This window comes from Salmo trutta, chromosome 3, assembly GCF_901001165.1.
Source record: "Salmo trutta chromosome 3, fSalTru1.1, whole genome shotgun sequence".
In the NCBI taxonomy this organism is placed as follows: Eukaryota; Metazoa; Chordata; class Actinopteri; order Salmoniformes; family Salmonidae; genus Salmo; species Salmo trutta.
The window spans coordinates 51072699-51085612 of NC_042959.1; the positions used below are offsets into that span (position 1 = coordinate 51072699).

General features: G+C 47.3%; 1 long non-coding RNA gene across 1 annotated transcript; it reads right to left on the bottom strand.

The window, feature by feature from the left end:
* Positions 1-7541: 7541 nt before the first annotated feature.
* On the bottom strand, positions 7542-8624 carry LOC115177430 (uncharacterized). The gene is made up of 2 exons (XR_003872400.1): positions 8026-8624; positions 7542-7878 (listed from the first exon to the last, which is right to left on the bottom strand). It is a non-coding gene; the product is annotated as an uncharacterized LOC115177430 (long non-coding RNA).
* Positions 8625-12914: the final 4290 nt, after the last annotated feature.

Here is a 12914-nt window from a genome sequence, read left to right on the forward strand (position 1 = left end):
CTGACAGAACTCCAGGTTTCCTCTGTGGAGATGGGAGAACCTTCCAGAAGGACAACCATCTCTGCAGCACTCCACCAATCAGACCTTTATGGTAGGTTGGCCAGATGGAAGCCACTTCTCAGTTAAAGGCACATGATAGCCCACTTGGACTTTGCCAAAATGCACTTAAAGGCTCTCAGATAATGAGAAACAAGATTCACTAGTCTGATGAAACCAAGATTTAACTCTTTGACCTGAATGCCAAGTGTCAGATCTGGTGGAAACCTGGTACCATCCCTACAGTGAAGCATGGTGGTGGCAGCATCATGCTGTGGGGATGTTTTTCAGCGGCAGGGACTGGGGGTCTAGTCAGGATCGAGGAAAAGATGAACGGAGCAAAGTACAGAGAGATCCTTGTTGAAAACCTGCTCCAGAGCGCTTAGGACCTCAGACTGGGGCGAAGGTTCACCTTCCAACAGGACAACGACCCTAAGCACACACTCAGGATAACGCAGGAGTGGCTTCGGGACAAGTCTCTGAATGAGTGACCCAATCAGAACCCAGACTTGAACCTGAACAAACATCTCTGGAAAGACCTGAAAATAGCTGTGCAGTGACGCTCCCCATCCAAGCTGACAGACCTTGAGAGGATCTGCAGAGAGGAATGGGAGAAACTCCCCAAATTCAAGTGTGCCAAGCTTCTAGCGTCATACCCAAGAAGAATTGAGGCTGTAATTGCTGCCAAAGGAGCTTCAACAAAGTATTGAGGAAATGGTCTGAATACTTATGTAATGTGATATCAGTTTTTTATTTGTAATAATTTTGCTAAAATTTCTATAAACCTGTTTTATCTTTCTCATTATGGGGTATTGTGTGTAGATTGATCGGGGGGGAAACAATTTAATTAACTTTAGAATAAGGCTGTAATGTAACAAAATGTGGAAAAAGTCAAGGGGTCTGAATACTTTTCGAATGCAGTGTATGTGTTGCTGCTGTTGAACAAGTGGTGTTAAGTACAGGTCTCTTGAGCAGGCCTCATTCTGTAGAAGGGACTGTAGAGCAAACAGTTTGTAGTAATCATGGTCGAATTACCGACCGAGGGGGCCCCATTGATTTTGTTAGTCCCTCTCACTCAGATATCATATTAAAAACTGCAAACATTTCTCTCCACCCTATGGCAAAGTGTGTAGAATTGCAGGAAACTAGCTATAAAACTGCTAATTTTTCTATCCACCAACAGGAAAAATGTGTGGATTTGAAGCAAACTTTCTTTAAACTGCAACCTTGTCTCTACGCCCCATGACAAATGTGTAGAGTTGCAGGAAATTACCTCCAAAACCTACATTTTTTCTCTCCACTGTCAAGAGGGGAGACCTAAAATGTTGTGCTCGCAAGGTGGGGGAAACAATATATAGCTTAGGGCCCCCAAAAGGATAGGGGGCCCTATCCTTTTGGGGGCCCTAAAGGATAGGGGGCCTGACTACATGTGTGGGTATGGATGTGGGTATGCAGACTTCTGAGCCACTGAGGCACCCTGTGATGATTTTTTTCTTGTGGCCTCCACCCCCATCAAAGTTGCCCATTCCTGATTTATACAATTGGTAGCCTATAATTACTGTTGAACGAAATTTGTGGAGATGGTAGGTTGGAAAATATACCATTTATGCATTCTTTGCACGCTTCAATGGGGCAGAAGGCCGCGTGTTGTCATGATTCTGGATGGCCAGGTAGTTACAGTAGCAACAACGACACGAAGCTGTCGTGTGGGGAATCGTAGGTGGCTCATTTAAGCAAATTTTATGGACTTGATTTTGTGTATTTTTTGTTGGTGTTATTTGCTGATATGCCCCCAAAAAATTGCTACCCAGCTAACCAACAACTGTAACAATGCATTTGAGAGACAACAAGAGAATCCCAGTGGAAAGAGGGGAAACCGGCCAGGCAGAGACAGCAAGGGCGGTTCGTTGCTCCAGCCTTTCCGTTCACCTTCACACCCCTGGGCCAGACTACACTTAATCATAGGACCTACTGAAGAGATATGTCTTCAGTAAAGACTTAAGAGACTGAGTCTGCGTCTCTCACATGGGTAGGCAGACTATTCCATAAAAATGGAGCTCTATAGGAGAAAGCCCTGCCTCCAGCTGTTTGCTTAGAAATTCTAGGAACAATTAGGAGACCCGCGTCTTGTGACCGTAGCGTACGTGTAGGTATGTACGGCAGGACCAAATCGGAAAGATAGGTAGGAGCAAGCCCATGTAATGCTTTGTAGGTTAGCAGTAAAACCTTGAAATCAGCCCTTGCCTTAACAGGAAGCCAGTGTAGGGAGGCTAGCACTGGAGTAATATGATCAAATTTTTTGAGCATTGCAGTAGTCCAACCTAGAAGTAACAAAGGCATGGATTAATTTTTCTGCGTCATTTTTGGACAGAAAGTTTCTGATTTTTGCAATGTTACGTAGATGGAAAAAAGCTGTCCTTGAAACAGTCTTGATATGTTCTTCAAAAGAGAGATCAGGGTCCAGAGTAACGCCGAGGTCCTTCACAGTTTTATTTGAGACGACTGTACAACCATCCAGATTAATTGTCAGATTCAACAGAAGATCTCTTTGTTTCTTGGGACCTAGAACAAGCATCTCTGTTTTGTCCGAGTTTAAGAGTAGAAAGTTTGCAGCCATCCACTTCCTTATGTCTGAGACACAGGCTTCTAGCGAGGGCAATTTTGGGGCTTCACCATGTTTCATTGAAATGTACAGCTGTGTGTCATCCGCATAGCAGTGAAATTTAACATTATGTTTTCGAATGACATCCCCAAGAGGTAAAATATATAGTGAAAACAATAGTGGTCCTAAAATGGAACCTTGAGGAACACCAAAATGTACAGTTGATTTGTCAGAGGACAAACCATTCACAGAGACAAACTGATATCTTTCCGACAGATAAGACCGAAACCAGGCCAGAACTTGTCCATGTAGACCAATTTGGGTTTCCAATCTCTTCAAAAGAATGTGGTGATCTGTAATGGATCTTCTTAGAGAAGTGGAGGAGTCAGGCGCAGGACACAGGGATAAATGTAAACAAAAGGTGTTTACTAAAATTATTCAATCCATCTTCTCATAAAAATACATAGTCTGGAGAAACACCTCCAACTACACTAAACAGACAAACAATCACCGACAAGACAAACAGGAAATGCAGAGGTTTAAATAATGAACATAATTAGGGAAACTCAAAACAGGTGTACACAATAAAGACAAAACCAAACGAACAGTGAAACATCGATCGGTGGCAACTAGTAAGCCGGTGACGTCGACCGCCGAACGCCGCCCGAACAAGGAGAGGGGTCGACTTCGGCGGGAGTCGTGACAGTACCCCCCCCCCGACGCGCGGCTCCAGCAGCGCGCCGACACCGGCCTCGGGGACGACCCGGAGGACGGGGAGCAGGGCGATCCGGACGGAAGCGGTGAAAATCCTGGATTAACGATGGATCCAGGATGTCTTCTGCCGGTACCCAGCTTCGCTCCTCCGGGCCATACCCCTCCCACTCCACGAGGTACTGAAGGCCCCTCGCCCGATGTCTGGAGTCCATAATGGCTCGTACGGTATATGCCGGGGCCCCCTCGATGTCCAGAGGGGGCGGAATAACCTCCCGTACCTCCGACTGCTGGAGCGGACCAGTTACCACCGGCCTGAGGAGAGACACATGGAACGAGGGGTTAATATGATAATCAGGGGGAAGTTGTAACCTATAACAAACCTCGTTCAATCTCCTCAGGACTTTAAATGGCCCCACAAACTGCGGACCCAGCTTCCGGCAGGGCAGGTGAAGGGGCAGGTTTTGGGTCGAGAGCCAGACCCGATCCCCCGGTGCATAAACCGGGGCCTCACTGCGGTGGCTGTCGGCACTCGCCTTTTGCCGCCTGATGGCTCGTTGCAGACGTACATGGGCAGCGTTCCATGTCTCCTCCGAGTGCCGAAACCATTCATCCACCGCAGGAGCCTCGATCTGGCTCTGATGCCATGGTGCCAGGACTGGCTGATACCCTAGCACACACTGAAAAGGGGTAAGGTTAGTGGAAGAGTGGCGTAAGGAATTTTGGGCCATCTCCGCCCAAGGGATAAATGATGCCCACTCTCCCGGCCGGTCCTGGCAATAGGACCGCAGAAACCTACCCACCTCTTGGTTGACTCTTTCCACCTGCCCATTACTCTCGGGGTGGAACCCTGAGGTAAGACTGACCGAGACCCCCAGGCGTTCCATAAACGCCCTCCAGACTCTAGACATAAATTGGGGACCCCGATCAGAGACTATATCCTCAGGCACCCCGTAGTGCCGGAATACATGGGTAAATAGGGCCTTCGCAGTCTGTAGGGCTGTAGGGAGACCGGGCAAAGGAAGGAGACGGCAGGACTTAGAAAACCGATCCACAACGACCAGGATCGTGGTGTTCCCCCGTGACGGGGGAAGATCCGTCACGAAATCCACCGATAGGTGTGACCACGGTCGCTGCGGAACGGGAAGGGGTTGTAATTTCCCTCTGGGCAGATGTCTAGGTGCCTTGCACTGTGCGCATACTGAACAGGAGGAGACATAAACCCTCACGTCCTTGGCTAACGTGGGCCACCAGTACTTCCCCGTAAGGCAGCGCACCGTCCGACCTATACCAGGATGACCAGAGGAGGGTGATGTGTGGGCCCAACAGATCAAACGATCGCGAACATCAAACGGCACGTACACGCGCCCAACGGGACACTTGGAGGGAGTGGGTTCTGCACGTGACGCCCGTTCGATGTCCGCGTCCACCTCCCATGCGGTCACCAGGCATGAGGCTGGAATTATGGGAGTGGGCTCTGTGGACCGCTCCTCTGTATCATACAGCCGGGACAGTGCGTCTGCCTTGACGTTCTGGGAACCTGGTTTATAAGAAAGAGTGAAAGAAAAGTGTGTGAAAAACATAGCCCACCTAGCCTGGCGAGGGTTCAGTCTCCTCGCTGCCCGAATATACTCCAGATTTCGGTGGTCAGTCCAAATGAGGAAAGGGTGTCTAGCCCCCTCAAGCCAATGTCTCCACGCTTTCAGAGCCTCGACAACAGCTAACAACTCCCTATCCCCCACGTCATAGTTTCGCTCCGCCGGGCTGAGCTTCTTCGAAAAGAAAGCACAGGGGGGAGTTTTGGTGGGTTACCCGAGCGCTGAGATAGCACAGCCCCTATTCCAGCCTCGGATGCATCCACCTCAACTATGAACGCTAAGGAGGGATCAGGATGCGCCAGCACTGGAGCCGTGGTAAACAGAGCCTTCAGGTTACCAAAATCTCTGTCCGCCTCAGCCGACCACCGCAACCGCACCGGTCCCCCATTCAGTAAGGAGGTAATGGGAGCCGCCACCTGGCCAAAGCCCCGGATAAACCTCCGGTAGTAGTTGACAAACCCTAAAAACCGCTGCACCTCCTTACCGTGGTTGGAGTCGGCCAATTACGCACGGCTGAAATGCGGTCAGTCTCCATCTCCACCCCTGATGTGGACAAACGGTACCCAAGGAAGGAGATGGACTGTTGAAAGAACAGACATTTCTCCGCCTTGACGTAAAGGTCATGCTCCAACAGTCGACCAAGCACCGTACGCACAAGGGACATATGCTCAGCGCAGGTGGTGGAGTATATGAGAATATCATCTATATACACCACTACACCCCGCCCGTGCAGGTCCCTGAAGATCTCATCCACAAATGATTGGAAGACGGATGGAGCATTCATTAACCCATACGGCATGACGAGGTACTCATAGTGCCCAGATGTAGTGCTAAATGCCGTCTTCAACTCATCCCCTCCCCTGATACGCACCAGATTGTACGCGCTCCTGAGGTCCAATTTTGTGAAGAAGCGCACCCCGAGCAATGACTCTGTCATACTGGCGATCAGAGGTAGCGGGTAACTGTATTTCACAGTAATCTGGTTCAAACCTCGATAGTCAATGCACGGGCATAAACCTCCATCCTTCTTCTTCACAAAAAAGAAGCTTGAGGAGACAGGTGAAATGGAGGGCCGAATGTATCCCTGTCCCAGAGATTCAGCGACATATGTTTCCATAGCCGCCGTCTCCTCCTGTGACAGAGGATACATGTGACTCCTGGGAAGTGCAGCACCCTCCAGGAGATTTATCGCACAATCCCCCGGTCGATGGGGTGGTAATTGAGTCGCCTTCCTTTTACAGAAGGCGATTGCCAAATCGGCATATTCGGGGGGAATGTGCATGGTGGAAACCTGGTTTGGACTTTCCACCGTAGTGGCACCCAAGGAAACACCTAAACCCCTCCATGAACACTGACAGGACCATCCCTTGAGAACCCTCTGTTGCCACGAAAAAATAGGATCATGAGAAGCCAACCAAGGAAGCCCCAATACAACGGGAAACGCAGGAGCGTCAATCAGAAAGAGACTAATACTCTCTTCATGACTCTCCTGCGTCACCATAGCAATGGGAACTGTGACCTCCCTAATCAGCCCAGACCCCAAAAGACGACTGTCTAGGGCATGTAAAGGGAAGGGAACATCAACGGGAACAATAGGAATCCCTAATCTATTGGCCAAAGACCGATCTATAAAGTTCCCAACTGCGCCTGAATCTACTAGCGCCTTATGCTGGGAATGCGGGGAAAACCCCGGAAATCTTATAGACAACCACATGTGAGCAACAGGGGGGTCTGGGTGAGTCGTGTGCCTACTCACCTGAGATGAACCACCAGTGTTCCGCCTACCACCTCAACTACCTGGAAAACCTCCCCAGCACCGACCAGCAGTGTGTCCTCTGCGGTCACCTCTGGTGCATGGAACGGTTTCCCCTCCGGTCTCCCTAGTACCAGCCCCGCCCAACTCCATTGGTGTTGGGTCTAAGGGACTGGAGGATGGAACCAACGGACCCCGATTCGGACGTCTGCGGGAGGCCAGCAGGTTATCCAGCTGGATTGATGTCCATCAGCTGGTCCAGGTGGAGGATGGTGTCCCTGCAGGCTAGCTCCCTACGAACGTCCTCTCGCAAACCACACCTGTAGTGATAGATCAGGGCCCGCTCATTCCATCCTGCACCAGCCGCCAGAGTTCTAAAATCCAGTGCAAACTCCCGAGCGCTCCTCATCTCCTGCTTTAAATGGAACAAGCGCTCTCCCGCCGCTTTTCCTTCTGGTGGATGATCAAACACTGCCCCAAAGCGGCGGGAGAAATCCTCGTAGTTTTCCCGAGTCGAGTCTTCCACCTCCCAGATGGCGTTGGCCCACTCTAGGGCTTTACCAGTCAAACAGATGAGGGCGCTCACTCTCTCGCGTCCCGAGGGCGGCGGCTGGACAGCCGCCAGGTAGAGCTCTAGCTGGAGTAGGAACCCCTGACACCCGGCAGCTGCTCCGTCATACGCTCCCAGGAGCGAGAGCCGAATCAAACCGGATCCAGACGGCGGTTGGATAGGATCCAGAGGTGTACCGTCACTGTAACTAACAGTAATAGTTGTGCTGTACCTTTCACTGCAATTTTCATTTTCTCCTGGTATGTATATGTACTTATTTTTCCAGTGTTCAATGTTCCGGACAGTCTTAGTTGATAGTCTCCAGCATCAGTCTTAGTGATGTCGTTGATGATCATACTGCAGTTCTTCTTTGTCAGGTCTGTCTCCAGTAGGGACACTCGCCTTCTATAACCCTCCTGAGCTTTAGATGGATTTTTTGAGTGGAAAATAGAGTCAATTTCGACTTTAATACTACAGCGTGCATCAGGGCATTTAAAACCTATTGCTATGCGAGGAATGAAGTCATCAGGGTGAGTGAACGAACATGGAATAACAGCACATAGTCCAGTCTGTGGTGTTATCTCTGCTGGACTGTAGGTGATGTTGTATGCTGCTGCAGGGGCCTCATCTGATGAAGGGAAATTAATACAGTCATGAGTAATACAAGGAGCACTGATACTACTTCACTTGTTTGTAAAAAATTGTTATGAGATAGTATCTGTTGGGATGTATGCCATGTGTGTATTAACAATAGTAGTGATAAAACGGACCTTACTGTTGCACGTGGCTCTCTCTGTCAGAGAGAGAAGTAGAGCTGCCCAGATGAGGACCCACATCCTGCCTCTACTGCCTCGATGAGTCAATCACAGCACCGGGGTCTCTCTCCTCTTTCTCCTCTTTCTCTAATGGTCACTATCTCTGTCTGTGTCTACTGGTCTGGAGCACAAGACGAGTGTGAAATAGAATATGAAATGGTGTTGTGATAATATCAACATATAGCAATACACATAATAATACTTAATTACACCTTAATGAGTGCTACAGTGGCATTCATAACAACCTTCTTAGCACCTTTATTCAACTAAGATGTATTTTACTGTAATGCCTAGAGAGAAAGTCAAATAAACATTTATGGTCAAGGTTTATATGAATGCCTTCTTCACAATTGCTCATAAATATATTTAACTGCATTCATAAATATGTATTCCTATGCTATTTGAAGCCTTATGAAGCAATGTGTTGTAATTCCATAAATTAATAATATTACCATTATATTACATAGCCATAATCAAGTTTTAACAGTCCTTCAATGTAACGATGTCAAAAATATTTAATGATTTAATAGCTTGTCTGTTGATCCATGCAGAGAATAAGACTGAATCAGCACATTAACCTCTCTCTGTGTGCTCTCTCTTCCTGTTGACTGTGAGACCTGTGTGAGACTCTGATAGGTGTGAACTGTCACTTCATGTCCCCAGTCTGTTACTCCTCCCTCTAACCTGGTGCTGCATCCAGGACGTCCCTCTGTACTGTTTACCACCCAGCCATACTGTACTGTATCTAGACCATAATCAACCCAAACACATCAACCAACCCATCAAAACCCATTAATCCACAGCTATCAACCAATCTTGATCAACATTGCAATCCTCTTGCCTTGTATATTCAGATGAAGCTTTATTTCACTATAACAACATTTCTAGAAGATTTCTATAAGAAAATGTGTACATATTTCAAGATTGGCTGTTTGTAACATGTGCATGTGAATTATATGGAGAATGGCTTGCATTGGATAGAGATAAGCTGGCAATAGTCTCACTGTTGTTGATGCCCTCTGTGGTCTGAGAAATGAAGCCCTGTAACCAGTATGAAAGATCTGCTGCAAAAAGGGTACTGCCATATTCTGTAGTAACTGACATAGTAACTATAGTAAGTATAGTGTGCTAAATGCACTTATTATGGGTGACAGGTAGCTTAGCAGTTAAGAGTGTTGGGCCAGTAACCGAACGTTTACTGGTTTGAATCTAAGGGGCCAGCAAATGGTAAGAATATGAAAGGTAGGGTTAAATGCAGAAGGCACATTTCGGTTGAATGTGTTCAGCTGTGCAACTGACTAGGTAATCCCTTTATTATCAACATTAGAGGCTACTGGGTTGTATTCAATATATTTTTGTGATGGTTTTATACCACAATCTTTCACATATACAGACATATCAGACCCACTTTGGAAGAGTGATGATTCCTCTTTCACCGTTACATTATGTTGACCTAATAACAAGAAGACATGGTAATAATGCAACTGATCACAGCCTGAAATGGAAGAAATTTGTTGCAACAATGCCTGACACTTTATCAATAATATGTAAACTGTCAGATGAATTTCAGTGTCAATTTGTGTAGATGTAATGGAAGTGCATGTGGTCATGAATAGTTTAGTTCCTCTTCAAACTTTGTTACATCCCCAAAATACTTACATTTAAACGCTACACCATGTTCCTTGAAATATACAGTGCCTTCGGAAAGTATTCAGACCCCTTAGCTTTTTCTACATTTTGTTACGTTACAGCCTTATTCTAAAAAGGTTTAAATAAATAAAAAATGTCATACATCTGCACACAATACCCCACAATGACAAAGGCAAAAAAAAAAATGCTTGCAAATGTATTAAAACAGAAAACAGAAAACAGAAATACCTTATTTCAATAAGTATTCAGACCCTTTGCTATGAGACTCGAAATTGAGCTCAGGTGTATCCTGCTTCCATTGATCATCCTTGAGATTTTTTTCCAACTTGATTGGAGTGTGGTAAATTCAATTGATTGGACATGATTTGGAAAGGCACACACCTGTCTATGTAAGGTCCCACAGTTGATGGCGCATGTCAGAGCAAAAACTAAGCCATGAGGTCGAAGGAATTGATGGTAGAGCTCCGAGACAGGATTGTTTCAAGGCACAGATCTGGGGAAGGGTACCAAAAGATGTATGCAGCATTGAAGGTCCCAAAGAACAGTGGCCTACATCAGTCTTAATTGGAAGAAGTTTGGAAACACCATGACTACCTAGAGCTGGCCACCCGGTCAAACTGAGCAATCTGGGGAGAAGGGCAAGATTCTCTAGTCTGATCAAATCAAGATTTAACGTCTGGAGGAAAGCATGGTGGTAAGTGCATCATGCTGTGGTGATGTTTTTTAGCGGCAGGGACTGTGAGAATAGTCAGGATCGAGGGAAAAATGAACGGATCAAACTACAGAGAGATCCTTGATGAAAACCTACTTCAGAGCGCTCAGGACGTCAGACTGGGATTGAAGGTTCACCTTCCAACAGTACAATGACACTGAGCACACAGCCAAGAGAACGCACGAGTGGCTTCGGGATAAGTCTCTGAATATCCCTGAGTGACCCAGCCAGAGCCCTGACTTGAACCTCATCTAACATCTCTGGAGAGACCCTAAAATAGCTGTGCAGCGATGCTCCCCATCCAACCTGACAGAGCTTGTGAGGCTCTGCAGAGAAGAATGGGAGAAACTCCCCATTTACAGATGTGTCAACCTTGTAGCTTCATACCCAAGAAGACTCTAGGCATGTCATCGCTGTAAAAGGTGCTAATCAGATGGCGCCGGAGGGGATGGATGCCGTTTTATGGGCTCATAACTAACCATGCTTTTATGTTTGTTTTTTCGCATTGTTTGTAACTTATTTTGTACATAATGTTGCTGCTACCATCTCTTATGGCCGAAAAGAGCTTCTGGACATCAGAATAGCGATTACTCACCTTGAACTGGACAAATCATTTTTCTTTAATGAGTCGGACGAGATGGATTTACTCCAGACACCTGACAAGGCCCTCATCCCGTCATTCGCAGGAGAAAGAGGCGGAGATATCGCAGATGGAGGTCAGGGTGCCTTGTAAGGTTGCGGCGATGAGTGGCTAATCTGCCTTTACCATCGGTACTATTGGCCAACGTACAAGTATTGGATAATAAAGTGGACAAACTACAAGCACATGAATAACATACAGCTGGCGGGTTATACACTGTATCGGCAGGAAAGAACAGCAGCCTCTGGTAAGACACGGGGTGTTGGTCTATGTATATTTGTAAACAACAGCTGGTGCACGATATCTAAGGAAGTTTCAAGGCTTTACTCGCCTGAGACCACCTTTACGCTGTAGACACACAGAGACGCGAACAAAGCTCTCCCTCACCCTCCATTTGGCAAATCTGACAGTAATTCTTTCTTCCTGATTCCTGCTTACAAGTAAAAACTAAAGCAGGAAGCACCAGTGACTCGGTCAATAAAAAAGTGGTTAGATAAAGCAGATGCTAAGCTACAGGACTGTTTTGCTAGCACAGACTGGAATATGTTCCGGGATTCTTCCGATGGCATTGAGGTGTACCCCACATCAGTCACTTGCTTCATCAATAAGTGCATAGATGACATTGTCCCCACAGGACTAAGATCGAATCGTACTACACCGGCTCCAACGCTCATCGGATGTGGCAGGACTTGCAAACTATTACAGACTACAAAGGGAAGCACAGCCGCGAGCTGCCCAGTGACACAAGCCTACCAGATGAGCTAAATAACTTCTATGCTCGCTTCAAGGCAGTAACACTGAAACATGCATGAGAGCATCAGCTGTTCCGGATGACTGTGTGATCATGCTCTCCCTAGCCGATGTGAGTAGGACCTTTAAACAGGTCAACATTCACAAGGCCGCAGGGCCAGACGGATTACCAAGACGTGTTGTCCGAGCACGCGCTGACCAACTGGCAAGTGTCTTCACTGACATTTTCAACCTCTCCCAGTCTGAGTCTGTAATACCAACATGTTTCAAGCAGACCACCATAGTCCCTGTGCCCAAGAACACTAAGGTAACCTGCCTAAATGACTACCGACCCGTAGCACTCACGTCTGTAGCCATGAAGTGCTGTGAAAGGCTGGTCATGGCTCACATCAACACCATTATCCCAGAAACCCTAGACCCACTCTAATTTGCATACCACCCCAACAGATCCACAGATGATGCAATCTCTATTGCACTCCACACTGACCTTTCACACAAAGACAAAAGGAACACCTATGTCAGAATGCTATTCATTGACTACATCTCAGCGTTCAACACCATAGTTCCCTCAAAGCTCATCACTAAGCTAAGGACCCTGGGACTAAACACCTCCCTCTGCATCTGGATCCTGGACTTCCTGACGGGCTGCCTCCAGGTGGTAAGGGTAGGTAACAACACATCCGCCATGCTGATCCTCAACACGGGGGCCCCTCAGGAGTGCGTGTTCAGTCCCCTCCTGTACTCCATGTCCACTCATATCTGCATGGCCAGGGACGACTCCAACACCATCATTAAGTTTGCTGATGACACAACAGTGGCAGGCCTCATCACAGACTATGATGTGACAGCCTATAGGGAGGAGGTCAGAGACCTGGCCATGTGATGCCAGGACAACAACCTCTCCCTCAACGTGATCAAGACAAAGGAGATGATTATGGACTACAGGAAAAGGAGGACCGAGCACACACCCCTTATTTTCGGCGGGGCATTAGTGGAGCAGGTTTAAATCTTCAAGTTCCTTGGTGTCCACATTACCAACAAACTAACATGGTCCAAGCACACCAAGTCAGTTGTGAAGAGGGCACGACAAAACCTAT